We start from the raw sequence: 19170 nt of genomic DNA, 5'->3' as shown, positions 1-19170 counted from the left end.
AAGAATAGAAAAATAAAAATAAAGTCATCACAGAAATAAAAGCAAAATTATGAGGAACAAAAATAAATACCAGTGAACACAGCATGAGATTTAAAAGAGAAATGAAGAAAAGGAAAAAAAGTTAAGTGGAAGTGAAATTCAAAAGACTTGAGAGAAGATAAGTGATATGGAAAGCAGTTAAAGAATAGTCAGAATAAACATAATTAGAATATCCAAGTTAGAAAACTTAAAGTAAAAATAAGAATTGAGAGACTCAGGGCGGCACCTGTGTCTCAGTGGGCAGGGTGCCAGCCTCATATACCAAGGGTGGCAGGTTCAAACCCAGCCCCAGCCAAACTGCAACAAAAATAGCCAGGCATTGTGGTGGGCACCTGTAGTGCAGGCTACTCAGGAGGCGGAGGCAAGAGAATCACCTGAGCCCAACAGCTGGAGGTTGCCGTGAGCTGGGAGGCCACAACACTCTATCGAGGGTGACAGAGTGAGACTCCGTCTCAAAAAAAAAAATTGAGAGACTGAACATACAAATGGACAATATCCAGACCATATATAAAAAACACAATGATTACCCTACACTCTGCAGTGACCAGTCCAGGAAACCAAATATCTATCACTATAGCAAACATCCCCCAAACAGCCAGGACTTGATCAATAACTGCCACCTTTCTTAATTTTTGCCCCAACTACAAATTAGTAACAACCTGAGAAAGTCAAAATTGCTTCCTATACTAGTCACATAAGATGCCCACTTCTGGTTAGCCTACTGTCTCAGTCTGGTCAGGCTGCTATAACAAAGAAGCCATAAATGAAATACATTATAAGCAACAGAAATTTATTTCTCATAGCTCCAGAAGCAGGGAAGTCCAAGATCAAAGCACCAGCAGATTTGGTGTCTGCTTCCTAGACAGCACTTTCCCACTCTGTCCCTACCTGGTGGAAGGGGCCGACAAGCTCCCTCAGGCCTATTTTATGAAGGCACTAATCCCATTCATGAGGGCTCTAACCACCTCCCAACGGCCCCACCTCCTAACACTATCACACTGGAGATTAGGTTTCAACATATGAATTCCAGAGAGATGCAAACGTTCAGACCATAGCACCCACCCCGGCTTCCTTATGCCTAGTTATTCCTCCATTCAGAGCACACCTGAAGCTTGCCTTTGTCCCCCCACTATAAAGCTTTCTCACTCTTCTGCCTGCCTGAGTCTCTGCCCAACACAAATGATGGTTGCTGACTCCCTTGTACACCAAGCCCCAAAGAAATAACCTTTGCGCATTTGTGTAGTCTTAGATCATTTCCACAGTATTGTAAAAATATAATTCAAAATAATTTGAATCTATCTATGGAAACAGAACATCTCACAGATATTAGAGATAAGTGACTTTTAGGAGCCAATGCTAAGACCTATACCAATAAAAGATGAAGGAATCTTTTAGGCCATCGGACAAAAAATTACAGCCACAGATTCAAAAGAGAAAATGGCCTTTTTACTTTTCCATATAATTAGGTCTTTAGGAAAAAAGATTTCTCACATTTCTTCAGAGCAGTGTTCAGTGGTAGGAAAGAATGACACAGCCACTATTAAATCCTCAGAAGAAGAAAATGGAACCCACGAATTTTATGCTCAGCTAAACTGTGATTTAAGTTTAAATAAAACAAACTAGATCATTTGACTTCGCCATCTTGAGGAACCTACTAGAAGCCAAACCTCATCCAACCAAAAGATAACTAGAAAAACTAGGACAAAAAGACAAGGAGAACTCAGCCTCCTTTGCTTAACTGGATCACGAAGACCAAAATAAACGTGAGTCGATGGAAACAAAACAAAATGAAAATGTCATACCTCCTCACGATGTGGAATTACTGTGTCCTAATAATGTGGGAAGACCATAAAGGAAAAAACATTAATCAAATAAAGACCTAAGTACATGGCACAGCACAAAGGCAAACAGTAAAAACAATAATATAATTGCAGTTTCAAGAGGTGAAGCAGGAGACCGAGAGGAAAAGACATACAACCCATTCTATCCATCGACCACAGGAGGAACCTAGGAGATACTATAAAGAAATAGAAGATTGAGATAGTATATATTTGGCAAACCTGTAAATATGAAAGGGCTAAAATCACCCCTTTAAAGAATAACATGTTCAGATTGAATCACAACATGAAATTCAAGTCTGCTGATTCCCAGAGAAACTGAAAAAATAGATGGCCAAAACAATATTAGGTAAAGGCATATGAAAAGGAAAATATCACAATATGAATATTATACAAAGTTCAATTCAGGCTAAAATTACTTAACAACTTAAGAAAGAATGTTTTATAACATCAAAAAGGTCAAATTTTAATGAAGATTAAACAGTGTGAATATCTGTGAGCTTTAGAGTAATATTTCTACACACACACACACAAAAATCTTTAGGACAGTCAAAGTGAACTAGAGAAAAACACAATCTTTGACTACTAATCTCAATCCATGCTAAGAAAAGGCAATGAAAAATAAGGTTATAAAAACTTAAATAACATAAAAAGTAAATCTGAAAATATGTATTTATTCCCCAAATGTTTTCTTTCCAAGTGCCTGTAAAACAACTATAAAATTATCTATTAGATCACAAAGAAAATGTTACTAAATTTCCAAAAGTAGAATTATAAATAATGCCCTATGATGGTAATACAATAAGTGAGAAATTAATAACAAGAAAAAATCCTTTTCCTAAACTGAAAATCCAAGTTGAAATTGAAGACTATATAGAAAATAATGGTGGTCAAACCACAGCATAGAACAACAGGAAAAGCTAACACAGAGTTCAGAGGAATAGTACACCACCTTAATCATTTTATTTTTTTAAATGCAAAAAAGATTATGCATAGATTAAGCTCCCAACTCAAATACTGAGCATAACCAGAAAAACTAAAGAAAACTAGAGAAAGAACAGAGAATTAACTAGTGAGAGATAACGTAAGCATTCCACATTTTATATCAAATCAGCACATTGTACCCCATAAATGCATTAATGTACACAGCTATGATTCAATAAAGAATTTTAAAGAGAATTAGAAAATAGAAGTTAATATAGTGGAAAAAAGCTGGCAAAGAGCTGACTCACATCCAGAATATTGTAACTCCTACAAATTAGTGGATAGGAGATAATCCAAACTAAAAAAACAAAAATCAGGAACTTATAATCACTTAATGAAAAGAATATTCGAATGGCTTGCACACATATGAAAAGTTGTTTAATCTTCTAAGATCTTTGGGAAATGCAAGTTAAAGACACAATGAGATTGTCACTTCATTCCCACCAAAATACTTAAAATTAAAAAGTTAAAAATTAACAATAGCAACTGTTGGTGAGAATGAGGAGGAGAAGAAACATTGAGATCTTGCTGGTGGAAACAAACTTGAACAACCAGTTTGAAAACTGTTAGCGTTTTCTTTTTTGTTTGTTTGTTTTTTTCTTTCTTTGTTTTTTACTGTTAGTGTTTTCTAACAATGTAATTTCTAAATATATACCAATTGGTATGGATATTCTACATATGTACCAAAAAGTATGTATATAACAATGTTCATAGCAGCATTATTCATAACAATCCAAACATCAAAGGATGAGTAAATTTTGCTGTACTTGCATAATAGAATACCATGAAGCCATGGAAATTAGTGAATTGCTGCTACATGCAACAATGTGTGTCAATGTTACAATTTCATCTCAGAGGAGACAAAAGTATGCACCCTTTCTGCTTACCATATATGAGCTACATGATTCTGTTTATATAGTATATGAAAACAAGCAGTTTTCAATTCTAGTTTTAGAATTCAGAATGGTGGTTGCTTTGAGAAATTTGGAGGGAGTAATAGGAGAGCTATAAAACGTATCCTGGGGTGTTGGTACAAGCGTATTCACTTTCATATAATTTAATTGGTTACAAGCTTTTATTTGTATATTTTTCAGCCTGCATGCTACATTTCAATTTTAAAAGTTCATTTACAAAAGAAAAAAGTTCAACAGCCAAAAGCATTATTATTTTAAGGTTATTTCTATCGGGTTAAGCCATTAGAATTATCAAGTTGGTTACAACGCTAAGATTTTCTGAACTGTTACAGAACTTTAGAAGTTGCCATTATTTATTTCACAGATAAGGGAACTGTAGCCTAGAAAGTTAAGGGGCATACCCAATATCTCAGAGCCAGTAAGTGACAAGCTCTAGTCTATTAGGCTCCAAATATGACACGTCATTTTTTTTAGCTTTTTCACTGTTTCACTCACTAAACTTACATACACACCACTTACCACTTGGCTCCTAATAAATAAACTATAATAGAAGGAAGTGGTATCTACCCACTCAGCACACAATTTCATATGATACATAGTACCTCCCCTGAAATTGCTCCAGCAATTACACAGGTGCCTTCCTGCAAACCTTAGCGATAGAGTCTGGCATACAACACACTTTGAAAACAAAATAATACTTTTCCCCAGATGAAAAACGTCATTAGCTAATACCAACTGCTTTGCTACCCCAAAACCGTATGTATATTTTAAATTTTTTAACCTATTATGTTGAAATAAAGTGGATTGTTGTGATTAAGCCAAATGATGCCCTATGATGTCCCTAAAAAGTGTTATAAAAACCATTCTTTAAAATAAACATGTCTGGACAAAAATCAAATGAACAAAGAAAAACTTGTTTTAGCTTCTCAAAAGAGCAAACCAGGCCAGGTGCAATAGTTGACACCTGTAATCGTAGCCCTGTGGGAGGCCAAGGTGGGAGGATCGCTAGGAGTTTGAGACAAGCCCGGGCAACAACAGTGAAATTTGTCTCCACAAAATTTTTTAAGATATTTAAATTAGAGAAAACCACAGAATTTTATGACTCTTTTAAGAGAACCTGATAGTGCGTCTAGGTGTTTCTCTCCCAGTGAAAGTTTCAGCCTGTTCTAGGCAGCTGCTTGTGTTTTTAGCTTAAGTGAGACACTCCCTAGAGGCTGAGAGAGTGTCAGAAGGACACACAATCTCATCCATCCTCTTCCCCAGCTAGGACTAGCTGGTGTTGTGGGATAAGACAGTCAGGTATAGGGTTGTCAGATGAGAGTTCCCCTGATCTCATCACAAAGAAAACTCAACAGAGAAGTTTGAGGACTAATGGTGAAGCCAGCTTTTCCAGTCTCCATTTTTGGTCACCTTCTGTCATGTCCCTTGCTGTATAGATTGAATTGCACACTATTCCCACAAAATTCACATGCTGAAATGTTAACCCCAGAATAACTGTATTTGGGGCCTTTAAGGGGGTAATTAAGGCTGAATGAGATCATAAGGGTGGGTCCCTAAATCTGATAGGACTGATGTTCTTACAAGAAGAGGAGACATCAAAAATCCCTCCCTCCTCCACATGCAGATAGCAAAGGCCACTTGAGGACACAGCAAGAAGATGGCTACATGTGAACTACAAATAGAGCCAGCACCAGAAACTAAGTCAGCCAGCACCTTGATCATGGACTGCCTGGCCTCCAGAACAGTGTGAAAAATAAATGTCTGTTGCTTAAGCTACATGTGGCATGTTGTTATGGCAGCTCAAGCAAACTAATGCATTGGCTAACTTGGACAATAATGTTGCTGCCAGATCATTTCTAGGGAAAATCCTCGATTGGAGGCATTTGTGTTTTCAGAAGGTACACTTCAAGAACTAAAATTCTTCAATATCAAAAATGATTAATCCTTAATGGTAAAATTTCAGGCATCATGATAGACCTTGCAGGGAGTTATGTATAGAAAATAGACTGGCAAGCTGGGATGGGGAGGACAGCAGAGAAACTTAAATGCCTAGCTAAGAAGTATGGAATTTATTTTAGAAACAATGATGAGTCACTGAATGTTTTTGAGAAGGTATTGTTGCCAGAATGTCTGTCTGCTGTGTCCTTGATCTTGGAGATTCAGATAATGAATCCATGGACCACCATGAGTAAGCAAATGGACGGATTTTTTTTATTGATAGATAAGGGGAGGAAAAAAAGACAAAGCTTGCAGCACACCAAAGGGGGGTTCCCAAGAGGGCAGCCCATGGAGGCCCTTCTGCTCCAGGGGTTTATATACAGCTTTCCTACCCTGTGGGCCAGGAGGGTTTGGGAGGATGGAACATCACAACTGTTTGGCACCAGGGGCCTGAAGGCAGAAGTTAATTTTAAAACTACCCTTGTGTAAGAGTTCATTCTTTTTTAGTATTTGCTGTTCCAGGAGTGTTGGTTTAGGTGGGACGTTGGTCAGACTGACTCTTGGAACTGCTGGGCTTGGCGAACATGGTTGAGATTTCTTAGGCCTAGAAAACAAGGTTCACGTGTCCAGCCCTGAACCAGGTCTGTATCAGTAGCATGGCCAAAGCTTTACTTCAGAGAGGTGACTGACAGTGGTGCATATTTTTTATTACTATTATTTCAATGATTTTAAAAACAGCTAGCATTTATTCAGCAATTACTTTCTGTCAAGTACCCTGCATGCGTGATCTCTACCTAAGTGAGGAAAAATTATAAGAAAAACTAAGCTGGACCAAAAAGATTACTGGGTGTCATGAATGGAAAACAAGGAATAATCTGGATTATGATTTTTTGAGCTATTCTACAACACTATGAGATGTAGGAAACTAATAACAATAAAAATAATTTTCATCCATTGAAAAGCAAATGAAAGGAATCCAGTAGAATGCAATTGATTACCTATTGAATAGACTCAGTTTCCTGTTATTGGTAAATTCATTTTTTAATTCTTTGTTGCCAATATTATGTATGATTCTTTGAACTCTTCTGCAAGTCAGTTATGTCATCTCACTGGCTCACTTATTAATGTGTTAAATAAAATCTTTCACACATGTTCATTTTATATCTGTGTGCCATGATTTTACTTAAAAATTTTTTTCAGACAATTCTCACAACAACTCCATAAAATTGATTTTATTATCTCAAGTTTATAGATAAAGAAACAGGCTTTGAGAAGGAAAATAACCTGCACAAAGGTCACACAGAACCCTTGAAACTGAATCAAAATGAAAGAAATACTTTACTCTTCTGACTACCCAATTGCCATCCACACGCCCTATCCTGGAACTTGTCTCTAAAGTTCTCCCCATTTGCTCTCTGCAGAGTGAGAAGTCTTCCCACTCTGTGCTTTTGTCCCACTGTTTACAGCCTTCCCACCATTAGCTAACCCATCTGACCAAGTAATGACTGTAACCCTGTCATGGAAAAGTATAGTAGTAGTGAGAATTATTCTATAACTGGGATATAGAGAGGCATGGCCTCTATCTTCTTCTATAGTTTGTTACCCTCACCCTTTAGTGTGTAAGCAGGTGAGGTGGGGAATGGACAGTACAGGTGACCATTTCCTCTACCTGCCAATATGCTAACACTGCCTGACACAATAAACAGAGGCTCTACTTCTCTGCTTCTAAAAACGGCATTAGAAAAGTATTAAAGATATTGTTGAGGATAGTGATTCCTAATCCCTTTCACATACTCCAAGAACTATGACTTAAGAAAGAAGTACTATCAGCCTTATAACATGGCAATGATAATTCCTTAAGTATATGTAATACCATATATTGTAAGCTATGAAATAGGCTTGCAAAGTAGGCCAAATTTGTACCATATAATCTCCATTTTACAGATGAAAAAATTAAGTGCCGTACAGGTAAAGTGACTTGCCCAATGTTAGCCACTAAAGTTTAATAAAATCTAGATTTTTCACCTTAATCCAGATCGTCTTTCTGAAATATCCCAAACTGCCCATACCCCAACCCATCTTTCTTCCCCCTTACTCACGTACACACACATACACACAGAGCCCAGACCCTGACCCCTCTCAGCTGGCCCCTCTTATTTCTCACTCTCACCCTCACCCCACAGCTCAAGGTAATTCCTCCTCCTCTTCCTGTGGGTCTGAATTCACATATCCTTCCTTCTAGCATCCAGGACTAAACTAGTTGCTCTCCCACCTGTTTTCATAGGGCCCTCCACCTCCCCCATGAGAGCATTTAATCACACTCCGAAATAATTACTTCCTTCCTTATCTGTGTCACCTAATAAATTGTGAGCTCTGCAAAGGCAGAAACATGGCACATTCAGAGATCTGATAAATGCATATTGAGTGTTAAAAAGAGTTCAGGTGTTGCCGTAAGAACAGATGCAACCTCAGGTTACAAGCACCTCTTCCCTGAAGTCTTTTATATAAATCAGCAGCTAGGTTTAGGGATGACTTTTAGTGAAGCTGAGCAAGCAAGTCAGCTTGTGAATTTCCCACAAGTCATGTTTTCTAAAAGAAACAAAAATGTCCCCCTAGGGGCCAGCATTTCCCCAGGCCCATATATACTCCTCAAAAACAAACTCAGCTCTTTAGAAAACTGTACCCTACTGTAGCCACCCAAGGAGTCACTCACTTATGTCTTCAGGGATGTACATGGGAAAATATTCTGCCCGTGGCTATGTCCACTACTTAACAGGATAAGCCAGTCCTCCTGCCTGGGCTGGGAAGCAGCATCAATTTGATGTGAATTCTCATTCCCGCCTCTGAGATCTGGCTTTTCCTCTCAGACTACCCAAATCCCCCCAGTCTTTAATAAAAAGAGCTAATATTTTTGAGCATTTACTAGGTCTCAGGCACTGTTCTCAGTACTTGAGAAGCAATCACTCAGTCCTCACAGCATCCTATGACATAGGCACTATAATTATCCCAATTTTATAGATGAGGAAACTGAGGCACAAAAGGATGGAGAAACCTATAAGGCCATATAGCTAATAAGCAGTAGAGTTGAAATTCAAAGCTAAGCAGTCTGGCTTTTATCTACCTTAAAGACTATTTTGCCCCCTACCCCCCAGTTCAGGGCGATGTCCTCCAAGAAACCTACCTGACCACCCCAACCCAGATATAAATTCTATCCCCTCTCTGAAGTCCTCTAGCAATTATTTTCAGCACAATTTATTTGGTAATTAACTCCCCATCTGGAGGTCTTCCATGAAAGTCAGGGCCAGAAATGCCTGTCTATTCATCTTCTCTTAGACCCAAATGGGGACTTTACTGTCTTCCCAAAAGAAACAGAGGGGTTGGTCAAGGGAAGATGGGCCTGGGATATGCAAAAGAAGAACTAGTTATTGTCTGAGTGAATACTGGTCACTCAGCAGTAGAAAAGGCTGGGGATATTCCTCTAGAAAACCTCCACAAGGGGAGGCGCCTGTGGCTCAGTGAGTAGGGCACCGGCCCCGTATACCAAGGATGGCGGGTTCAAACCCAGCCCCGGCCAAACCGCAATAAAAAGTAGCCAGGCATTGTGGTAGGTGCCTGTAGTCCCAGCTACTTGGGAGGCTGAGGCAGAAGAATCACCTAAGCCCAGGAGTTGGAGGTTGCTGTGAGCTGCGACTCCACTGCACTCTACCAAGGGCAAAAAAGTGAGACTCTGTCTCTACAAAAAAAAAAAAGAAAGAAAGAAAACCTTCATAAGATCATTCAGCGAGTTACTTTAACTCTAAAAGGTGAGGAACCTCTACTGTTTCCCACTGCCTAAAAAAACTAGGAACTAAACATACCTTGCCCTCTATTGCATAGGACCAGAGTGCTGCGGAGCCATTAGGAGACAGTAGAGCAGAGGCCAAGCTCTGGGCTGCAGAGATTGTTTACTCATCTTCATTTCATAAGTGCTTCATAATTAATGATGCTGAGATGACAATCTTTATCCTAATAGACTGATTCTTCTGCAGAAATCAATAGTCTGTCAGGAAATCCTTTTGGGCAGAGATTGTTTAATCATCTTCATTACCATCAACATGATAGATAACATTTATTGAATGCTAATTATGTGCAAGTCACTGTATATTATTTACCACTTTTCATCCTCCTCCTAGCCTTGAATAATATATAAAGTATCACAAAGTGCACAGTACTGATTCCTCACAGTAAACCAAGCTAGCGCCTGTCCTCAGATGGTTTTATTTCAGGCAGTTTGACAAAGGACCCACAAAGTAGAATAAGAGAACATCTGTCCTATGCACATTGTTGAAAAACAGTTTCTATGCAAATGGAGATATGATTTGCAATGGCCTAAGGAGTGAGTTCCAATTTTTCCTCAGCTATGCGACTACAAGCAAACTGCCTAGTCTCTCTGAGCTTCGGTTTCCTCAAAGGAAATGTGGAATAAGAACACCTCACTGGAAGTGGTGATGATCATATGATATGATGGCTGAGCTCACCCAACAGAGCAAAGACATCCCACATGGACATCCAAAACCTCCCCCTTCTCCCCTACCTGGACATCCAAAACTTCCCCTTAAACATGACACTGTTGGCCAACTTTTACAGAAACCTCCTTAGAGTTCTTCTCTGACAGATTAAGCAGAACACAGTGTACACCCTGCAGCCCTCTCTCCATATCCCAGGGTTGTAACTGAAATGCAAGGCTGTCCACTTCTACACCGAGGGGTTCCGGATTGTGGATTCTGCCATCTTCTTTCCCCTTTCAGGAACTTTTCAGAGCATCGGCTGCAATCAGCTCTCCCTCCCTCCCTCCTCATTTCCTCTCCTGCCTGGGCTTTGCTACATCAACAACCTCAATTTTCACAAAACTATAGTTCAAAATAGACTCTGGCCCCTGCTGTTGTCTCCTATAGAGTGACATTCACAGGCTCTGTGGCAGCTCCTCTCTTCCACGCTCAGAGGTCTTTGGATCCCACTTCCTTATTTGTGGATGTTTTCCAGATTGTTGAAGCACTCTTGCCACCCCACCCCCCACCAAAAAAATGAGGGAACACCTGAAGTGGATGTTACTATTTACAACTTTTATTTTCCCTTGAACCTGCTTGGTTCTTAAGCCTTAGGTGGGAGAGTAGAAAGTAGGAGGAGCTAGAGACAGCTTTCTTACCATTCTTTTTTCCTTACGTTCCCAAACACTCGGTGTGGGCACACGCAGCTAAAATTGAGCATAGCTCCAAAATCTATAACAGTTTCCCCATTCAATGGCAGACAAGTCCTGGTGGCAAGGTTAAAACTTAAGACATTCTGGCTCAGGTCCACCTGTAAGGCTACCTTCTGGGGGAAGAAGCATCCATCCTCACCCAAAACACACACCCACACTCTACCCACTAGCAACCTAAGCTAAAAGGGACATTGCTGGCAGCTGAAAAACTCCTACTTCCAACTGGCCTGCTGCCTCCTGGGTAGAATTATTCAGCCTGTTTGGGTACGACTATCTGACTCAAAATAAAACTACAGGCTTCCAGAGTGTGAAGAGCTAATAAATCCTTAGTGAATAAGACTCTCTAAATTGAGTTTCTTTTATGAGGCAATTCGTGAGAACTTCTGGCTTTTTCTACTGGAACAACAAACTGCAACTGTAAATATTAACAAGATGGTAGATGGGGCTGGGAGATTAGGGGGTAAGGACATTGGGAATCAGATAAGGTTCTCAAACAGGATTGCCTAGGTAAGTGAGGTTGTCACAAACCCTTGCTCACTAATCCAGGCTATTTTTAGGACAATGCAATCTCAAGAAAGAACAATCTGCATTCCAATGGAAGGGGACAGCATTTCATTCCGTTAAAACCATGTGAGCATGAATATTATTAACTCTGTGGTTGTCAAATTAAGGGTCTGTTCCCACAACAGATTTTCCCTGGGTCACTTGGGGAGGGTTTTATGTACATGTATGTGTTTGGTTGTTGTTTTATTTTTGTTGGTGTGTTTGGAGAAAGAGAGAAATGATTATGTACCTAATGGCTTACATAAATTGTCTCATTCAATCATGCTGCCATTACTCCCATATCATAGATGGGAAAACCGTGGATCGGGTCATACAACCTGACATTTAAACAGTAGAGATTCAAATGTAGGGCCCCTCACTCCAGAGGCAGGGTTCCCAACCCCAATGTGGTGCTGCACCACACTATAGAGAGCCAAGACACCAAAGCTTTGAGCTTCTGCAGGAGTTTATGAGCCTTGGGGGAGCTGTCCCCTAACTCAGGCCATCACTCTAACTAGAGAGCAGAGCTCCCTACGAAGCTGAATGCCTTCAATACCAGAAGCATTTTGTGGAATGGGATTTCTAGCCTCAGGTATTGAGCAGCCTGCATTCTTCCCCGGGTCCTGCTCCTGAAAGGTGGAGAAGCCTGAGCTGCTCCTCTTCATCTTGACTTCATACTTGGCTTCAACAGGACACAGTGTTATAATGACTCAGAGAGAAGCTAAGAAAAGGCTGAACTGAGGCCAGGGAAGAGGATGGGCTTTGGAGGTTCCATAGGGTGAACCAAAGCAGTAGCATCACGGAAAGCTGCCTCCTTCTCCTTCTAGGTGGGCAGCTGGTCCTTGCCAAATGCCTGTGCATTTTAGGATTTGGGCTGCATGGATCCAAGGATGACGGCCCTTTCCCAGGAGAGTGAAATCTGCTCACACAGGGTCAAAGTCTCATCAGAGGCGTCTACTACCACAAGGCACATGAGGCGTCCTTTCCTCCACCCAGTTATTCTTCCCCAACCCTGCTCTCCTTTCCCCTTCTCAGCAGCACCACCCCTGAGCCCCACTGCTCGGTGCTTGTCGTGGTAGGTTTTATCCTCACATCACTCACTGCCAAGTCTGTCGTGTAGCCACTCGCTGGGACAGTCTACTTGAAGAATGACAGCCGAAATCAGATGCCTCATACCCAGGATGTTAGAACAGCATGCGATGCCTCAGTGTTAATGATGCCCCAAAACAGTAGATATCAGGATGTCAAAGGAAGTGGGAGGCAGAGCTCCGGGCAGGTAGGCACTGCATAAGAATTTACCAAAGGAACAAAGGGGAACCTGTTCCCTGGTGTAAGATACCCAGTGTCTAGAGGCTGAGGAAGGAATCCCAGAGGAACCCCTGGAACAGCAGCATAGGGAGAGGGGCCCAGCAGGGAAACCCCAAAGAGCCTATAAAGCACTCAGAAAAAGACATTTCTTTAACCACTTTCCAGAGCCGCCCAGCTAATCAAAACTGTCCTCTTCTCTCCCTTCTTCTCACAGGAATCCATGGGGATCAAACAGCAGCAAACAAAGGTGGAGGGAGAGGAGAAGCAGCACAGGCCAAGTGCCCATTCCCACTGGAGACTTGCAGAGCGAGCAGGCCCCATCTCAGGAGAGGAGCGGGAAATGTCTCCTGTGGGGCTAGTTCAGAATTGTGATGTACTTCACACTGGCCGTTCTAATTCCCAGACTGAGTCTTTGTAATTGATAGGGTCCTCCAGATGATGGCCTAAGGATGAGCATAAAGGCCATGGAGACTCCCAGCATTTTCTTCCAAGAGCAGAGATCTCCCCACTGAGGTAATCTAAACATAGGGACAGTGACGTCCTTATTCTGTATACTGATCGTGATAAAAATGACCTTAGCCACAGTCAAGTCGTCCCAGACAGTAAGAACAAAACGGTCCAGTGAGTTTTATCTCTACTCCAAACAAGGGCTCTGTCCATCACACCCCTTGCACTCCTACCACGAACGCACTGGCCAGAGAGCAGCTTCCTAAGGATTCGGTTACCATTTGGAAGTCAAGAAGGACACAAAGGACTTGAATCTCCCCAGTTGCTTCCAAGCCATTTACTGGGCTCCATGGAATATAATTTAGGGGTGCTGACAAGTAGCCCTGCTGCTCCTAAAATTTCTCCTCCCCATTTATCTCATTGGCCTGCCTCATTATAGAAATCTCACCATCCCTTTGTTATAACCACATGTTAAAATTAGCATATCTGAGAAAGGTGAGACATTTTAAATTCACCTGTCACACTTTACTATAAATTACTATATTTCCCCCAATTTTAACCTCTGTTCCTTTTTGATAAACAGATATTTTATTACTTTATTATTTAACCTTATCATCACTATTTAATATCATGACTAAAATAAAAAAACTATGGTACTGAATATGCTTTAAAACACACACACATACATACTCTCCATAAATTTTGATCCTCCTCCATCTCAGACCTCATGTACACACCAACCCATCCTCTGGTCGAGTAATACCTTAGAACGGGCTAAGAACATGGTTTAGAAAATGAAAAAAGTAAAGCTGCCTGGTATTGGTTGGGCAGAGAGGGGAAAAAGCAAACAGGATCGCTGATGACTGTACCAAAATAACAGGGTGTCATGTTAGGCCAAGGAGACTCAGTAGGCATACTGGGATCTTAGGGTTTAATTTTGTAACTATCGCCACAGAACCATAATCTTTTCCAAAAGGATAGAGGATGATACGTTTGGATTCAAGACTGTAAAACTTTGTCTGATAAAATAGCATCCCATCTCTTATATATAATAATTTATTGTTCACCTACAAAGATGTTTTAGAAAACCAGCTGGGAATGAGAGCACACAGGAGGTAGCTTTGAAACCAGATAGTTTCTTAACAAGGTGCATGACCCTGGGCACATTTCTTACCTTCTCTGACACTATTTTCCTCAGTGGTAAAAATGGAATAAAAATCAATACCCTGAACATCTGCTGTGAAATTCAAACCATTCCTAGAGTATATGTCAGGCTCAGGGCATTGCACACAGTAGGTGTTTGATATCATTTCAGCAATTTGTTATGACAGAAGCTTTCCCTGCAGACTCTCGAATACAAGGAGAAACAAAAGAGGAGGATGTAAGGACCCCCAAAGGATAAACTGTAAGGTAAGCAGGATTTTCCCCAAGGGATACGGACACCATCTGCCTGGAGTGTCGCACAGACTCCATGGCACCAGCCAACAAGCAGCGGCCCAGAGCATATGCTGCTTCCGTTTTGCTGTCTTGGGAATCTTGGGGACAATCTAGCCCCACCTCACTGACCATTAAGGAAGGGAAGTTGTTTATGGTGGAACCCAGAGCTGCTAAGGAGTGGAAGAGAAAGGACTGGAGAGAAGAAGAGGAAAAGGAAAAGCCCCCAAAGGCTATCTTTGTCAGTTTCCTGGTCCTGCGTCCGCCTCTCCCCCCTCCCATTGCTATCCCTCCACCCCCTTCCAGACACGCGCAGAATTAATTTGAGTCGCACAAAGCCAGTCTTGTTACAATCCAGGCTAGGAACTGGCAGGCTGCATTATCTGTGCCCAGCTATTCTTTTGTTGGCACTAGTAGGAAGGCTTCTTACTATCTCTCTGCCATCTCCCTCATCTACAGCCCCAGGTGACAGTCTCAACAACGCCAGCAGGTGCCTCCGGGATGGGCCCTGCTATTCAAACATTTTCATTCCTGGAAGGGGGTCTTTCACCAAGCTGCAGAGGGTGCCAGGCATAAGATCTCTCTTTACCGGAGGCAGAGGACCAAGAGGATGCAAGGATGCAGAGTGAAGGGGGGGCACTCTGCCACCTGATGCCACTGGACTGAAAAGAGAAGCCTGCTCCTTAACTTCCCAGGAGGTCCCACCTGTTAGGGGAACCTAGTGCCATCACTCCCATCTGTTAGGGGGAGTGTGGTCCTGAGGTTTTTTCTCAGCCTGCTGGTGAAACACAGCCTCTCTCCTCATTCCCAGCTGTTACATACAGACAGTCCCTTCCCTTCCCCTGTAGAAAGGGGAGTCTACAAGGATCCCACCCCTGCCCTCAGCCTGTCATTTCCAGCACCGTAACAGACATTATCTTATTTAAGGCAAGGTAGGCACTTTTGTATTATTATAAAACCTCTTCAACATAGATATAATTATACAGATTTTACATTTGGGAAAAATGAAGGTTAAGGATGCTAATTAGCATGCTCAAAATCACAAGCGTAGTAAGAAGTCAGTGAGAAGTTTAGCCAAGTTTGCCTGCCTGCAAAGTCAGCACTCTGTCACAACAACAAACTGCCCACTCATACAGGAGGCACACGGAATGGGGACGGCTCCCAAGTCCAGGGCAACCGGGCAATCCCCATTACTCTCCCAGCCCCCAGGAAGGGCTCTTTGAATTAACCACAACACCAACTCCCAGTGTGAGCCCCTGGGACCCAGATGTATAACTGAACAACTGCAAACTGCACGTCTCTTGCCACAACATAAAGCCATTGCTGGGAAACACGACTCAACCTGGGACCACATCTCACAGCCTACCTTGCACCCAGGGTAGCCATGTGGCATCTCTTGCCAGTGGAATGTGAGCAGAAGTGATGTTCCCACCAACCATAGCCTGAGATTTTTAAGAAGTAGTTGTATCACCTCTGCTGTTTCTCGCCCTGTCTGATGGCCAAACGTAGAGGACTTTTATACAGCTTCGCAAGGCTAACGTGGCTACACATTAGATTTGTATGAGACTTTTAACCATTCCAATGCAAAAGCCACACCAAAAGTCAATCAAATCAGAATCTTGGGGTGAAATGCAGGTGCTGGATTTTAAAGCTCCACAGGAGAGTCTAGTAATCAGCCAAAAACTGAGAACCACTGCCATAGGAGGGTGGTGGAGCCACAAGATAGAAGAAACCTGGGTTTCTAAGTAGAGCAAGGAAAAAACTCACTCACTAACAATAAAGACATGCATTTTACTGTTAATGAGAAATAAACTTCTAATATTTTAAATTACCAATACTTTGCAAATATATTTCTTAGAGAAGCCAGTATTATTCCAACTAATGTAGTCCATTAGGGATCCAGACTTAATAAAATGTTTTCATTTTTATTCCAAAGCATACTCAAGATGTTCTTTGCTGCTCCTGTCTACTTTGCATGGGACGGTTCAATCCTTGAAGTCTGGGAACTGAAAGGTGCCTGTGTCTGCAGCCCCGCGTGCTGCCAAGCCAAACTGGGCTGAAACAGCAAACAAGCAACATTGCTTCACATTCCTACAGCATAGACACTGCTCCAAACACCTCGTTCTTTATTTCAGTTCATCCTTTTAGTCTTTTCAGATTGCTACAACAAAATACCATAAACTGGGTGGCTTACTAAAAACAGAAATTTACTTCAAGAGGCTGGAAGGCCCAAGAGCAAGGAGCCAGCAGGCTCAGCCAGAGGGCTGGCTTCCTCACTCACAGATGGCTGTCTTTTTACTATATCTCAGATGGTGCAAAGAGCAAGTAGCTCCCTTGGGCCTCTTTTACAAGGGCACTAATCCCAATCATAAGGGTGGAGTCCTCATAGCCTAAGCATTGCCTAAATCCTCCACCTTCACATACTACTATTCCTTTGAAAATTGGGTTTCACCATGCACTTGGGAAGGGCACAACATTCAGACCCTAGCACCCTCATAGGAGCTCTAGGAGGAGGACGTCCTCAAGAGTATGTGTGATTATGTCATTCACAGAGGGAGATATGGTGGCCCACAATTGACTTTCCCAAGACTTATGCAGTCAATGAGTAGTAGATCCAGAGTCTAGAACTAATTTTGTAGGTCAGTGTACTTTTCACCATACCCTGGTATTCTAACATTTGTTAGAGTCTCAAGCCAAAAGACAAGAACTAATTTGCCATGGGAGAGGATCCAAATGTGAGGAAAGGAAGGTGAGCAAGGCAAGAAACATTGTTTAGGCTTTGGATGTAGCTCAGAACCCTGTATGGTGGTATTAGGTTCTGGACAAGAGGGGTCAGGTATGAACCTTTTGAAGAGTTCCTGTACCCAGAAATAGGGTGGGTCCACAAGCTCTAATGTAAGGGATTCAGCCTAGTCAGTAAGACTTAAATTCCATTATTGAAGCATCCTCCTTGCTTTGGGGACAAGTATTGCTGTTTTCCAAAGTCTTCTGCTAAATCTCAGGATACCTTGGCACTGAGTCCCAGCCATTCCAGAGTGATGATTTCAGAAGCTTCTCACCTCCTCCACCTCTGTAGCCAGTAGGAGAGACCTGGGAAAGCATGAGAAGGCTTGTTTAGGAAAAAGAACTGGTAAGGCTTGTGGCCTATTTTGTCAGGCCCCACTATAGTGCTGAGCAGAGAATACATGGCAAATAAAAAGGGCCCAAATTTGCATAAGGAGAAACCCAGGGGTCAATGTCATGTCCCTGGTGATATCAGTGTGGCCCACACCCAGTTAGGCTTAAGCAGCAATGGAACCCCAATGGAGCTCATCCCCTTTAGCAATGCAGTCTGTTCACACTGCTTACTGACCAGGACGTGGCTCTCCACACAGGTCATTGCAACCCAAAATATGCATTGAGAAGTGCCTTTAAAAGATTTATAGCTTATAGCTTTCCTATGAAAACTATAAATTAGTTTCATAGTAGGGCTGAGTACACTGGATACTTTTTCTTCCATTCTTAGGATACATTTTAGCCCAGGAATATGGGGAGAGGGAGGGGAGGGGAGGGGGGAGAGTGATTGGTGGGATCACACCTATGGTTCATCCTATAAGGGTACATGTGAATCTCTCTAAATGTAGAATATAAATGTCTTAACACAATAACTAAGAAAAAGATATGAAGGCTATGTTAACCAGTTGGATGAAAGTATCTCAAATTGTATACAGAAACAGTACACTTACCCCATGATAGTATTAATGCACATTGCTATGATTTAATAAAAAAAATTTTTTTTTATTTCATCTCTAATCTCCCAGGCCCTAAATTAAATGATTCTGAGATGCGTTAAAGGCAACAATGTCACAGGACCACCACACTGCACAATTATGATGTCACCATTCCCATCATAGTCTACATTCACAGCACCCCTGGAGTTGTGCAGTACACAACCTGCTCAACAGAACACTTGCAGCCACAGCCCTGTGTCCTGCCTCCTTTTTGCAGGAAATTGTGTTGCATCCAGCTGAGTATAAGCTAGCTCTGATAGGCAGGAATTTGTTGACTAGAAGAATATCTGATGGCAACACTAAATGAAAATTTGGGCAGCCCAGAAGAAAAGAGAGCTATCCTCTCCATTTGTCCTCATACTTGGCAACACGTAGCTATTTCATATTGAAATTGAGTTATTGGCTCACAAATCTTTTTCCTTCACCAGGTTATGAGCCACACACAGTCAGGAATGCTCTCTTATCCTAGTACTCTGCACAGACTCTGGCACATAGTAGGTGCTCGATACAAAGGTATGGATGAGTAGATGCATTCATTTATAAATTTATTGACTATTCTATATCAAGCACTGCCCTAGGCTCAGAGATGTAACAGCAAACAAGACAGGCAAAAATCCCATTCCTGCCCTCATAGGGCTTACATTTTAGAAATTGGATGAGTTAATAATTGAGTAAAAATACTGAATGAATTAAGGCTTTCATAATCAGGGGATGGA

Source organism: Otolemur garnettii, unplaced genomic scaffold (assembly GCF_000181295.1).
Source record: "Otolemur garnettii isolate 467f Iridium unplaced genomic scaffold, OtoGar3 scaffold00024, whole genome shotgun sequence".
Taxonomy (NCBI): domain Eukaryota; kingdom Metazoa; phylum Chordata; class Mammalia; order Primates; family Galagidae; genus Otolemur; species Otolemur garnettii.
The sequence above is the reverse complement of the archived record's forward strand: the minus strand, read 5'-3'. Positions refer to the sequence as shown.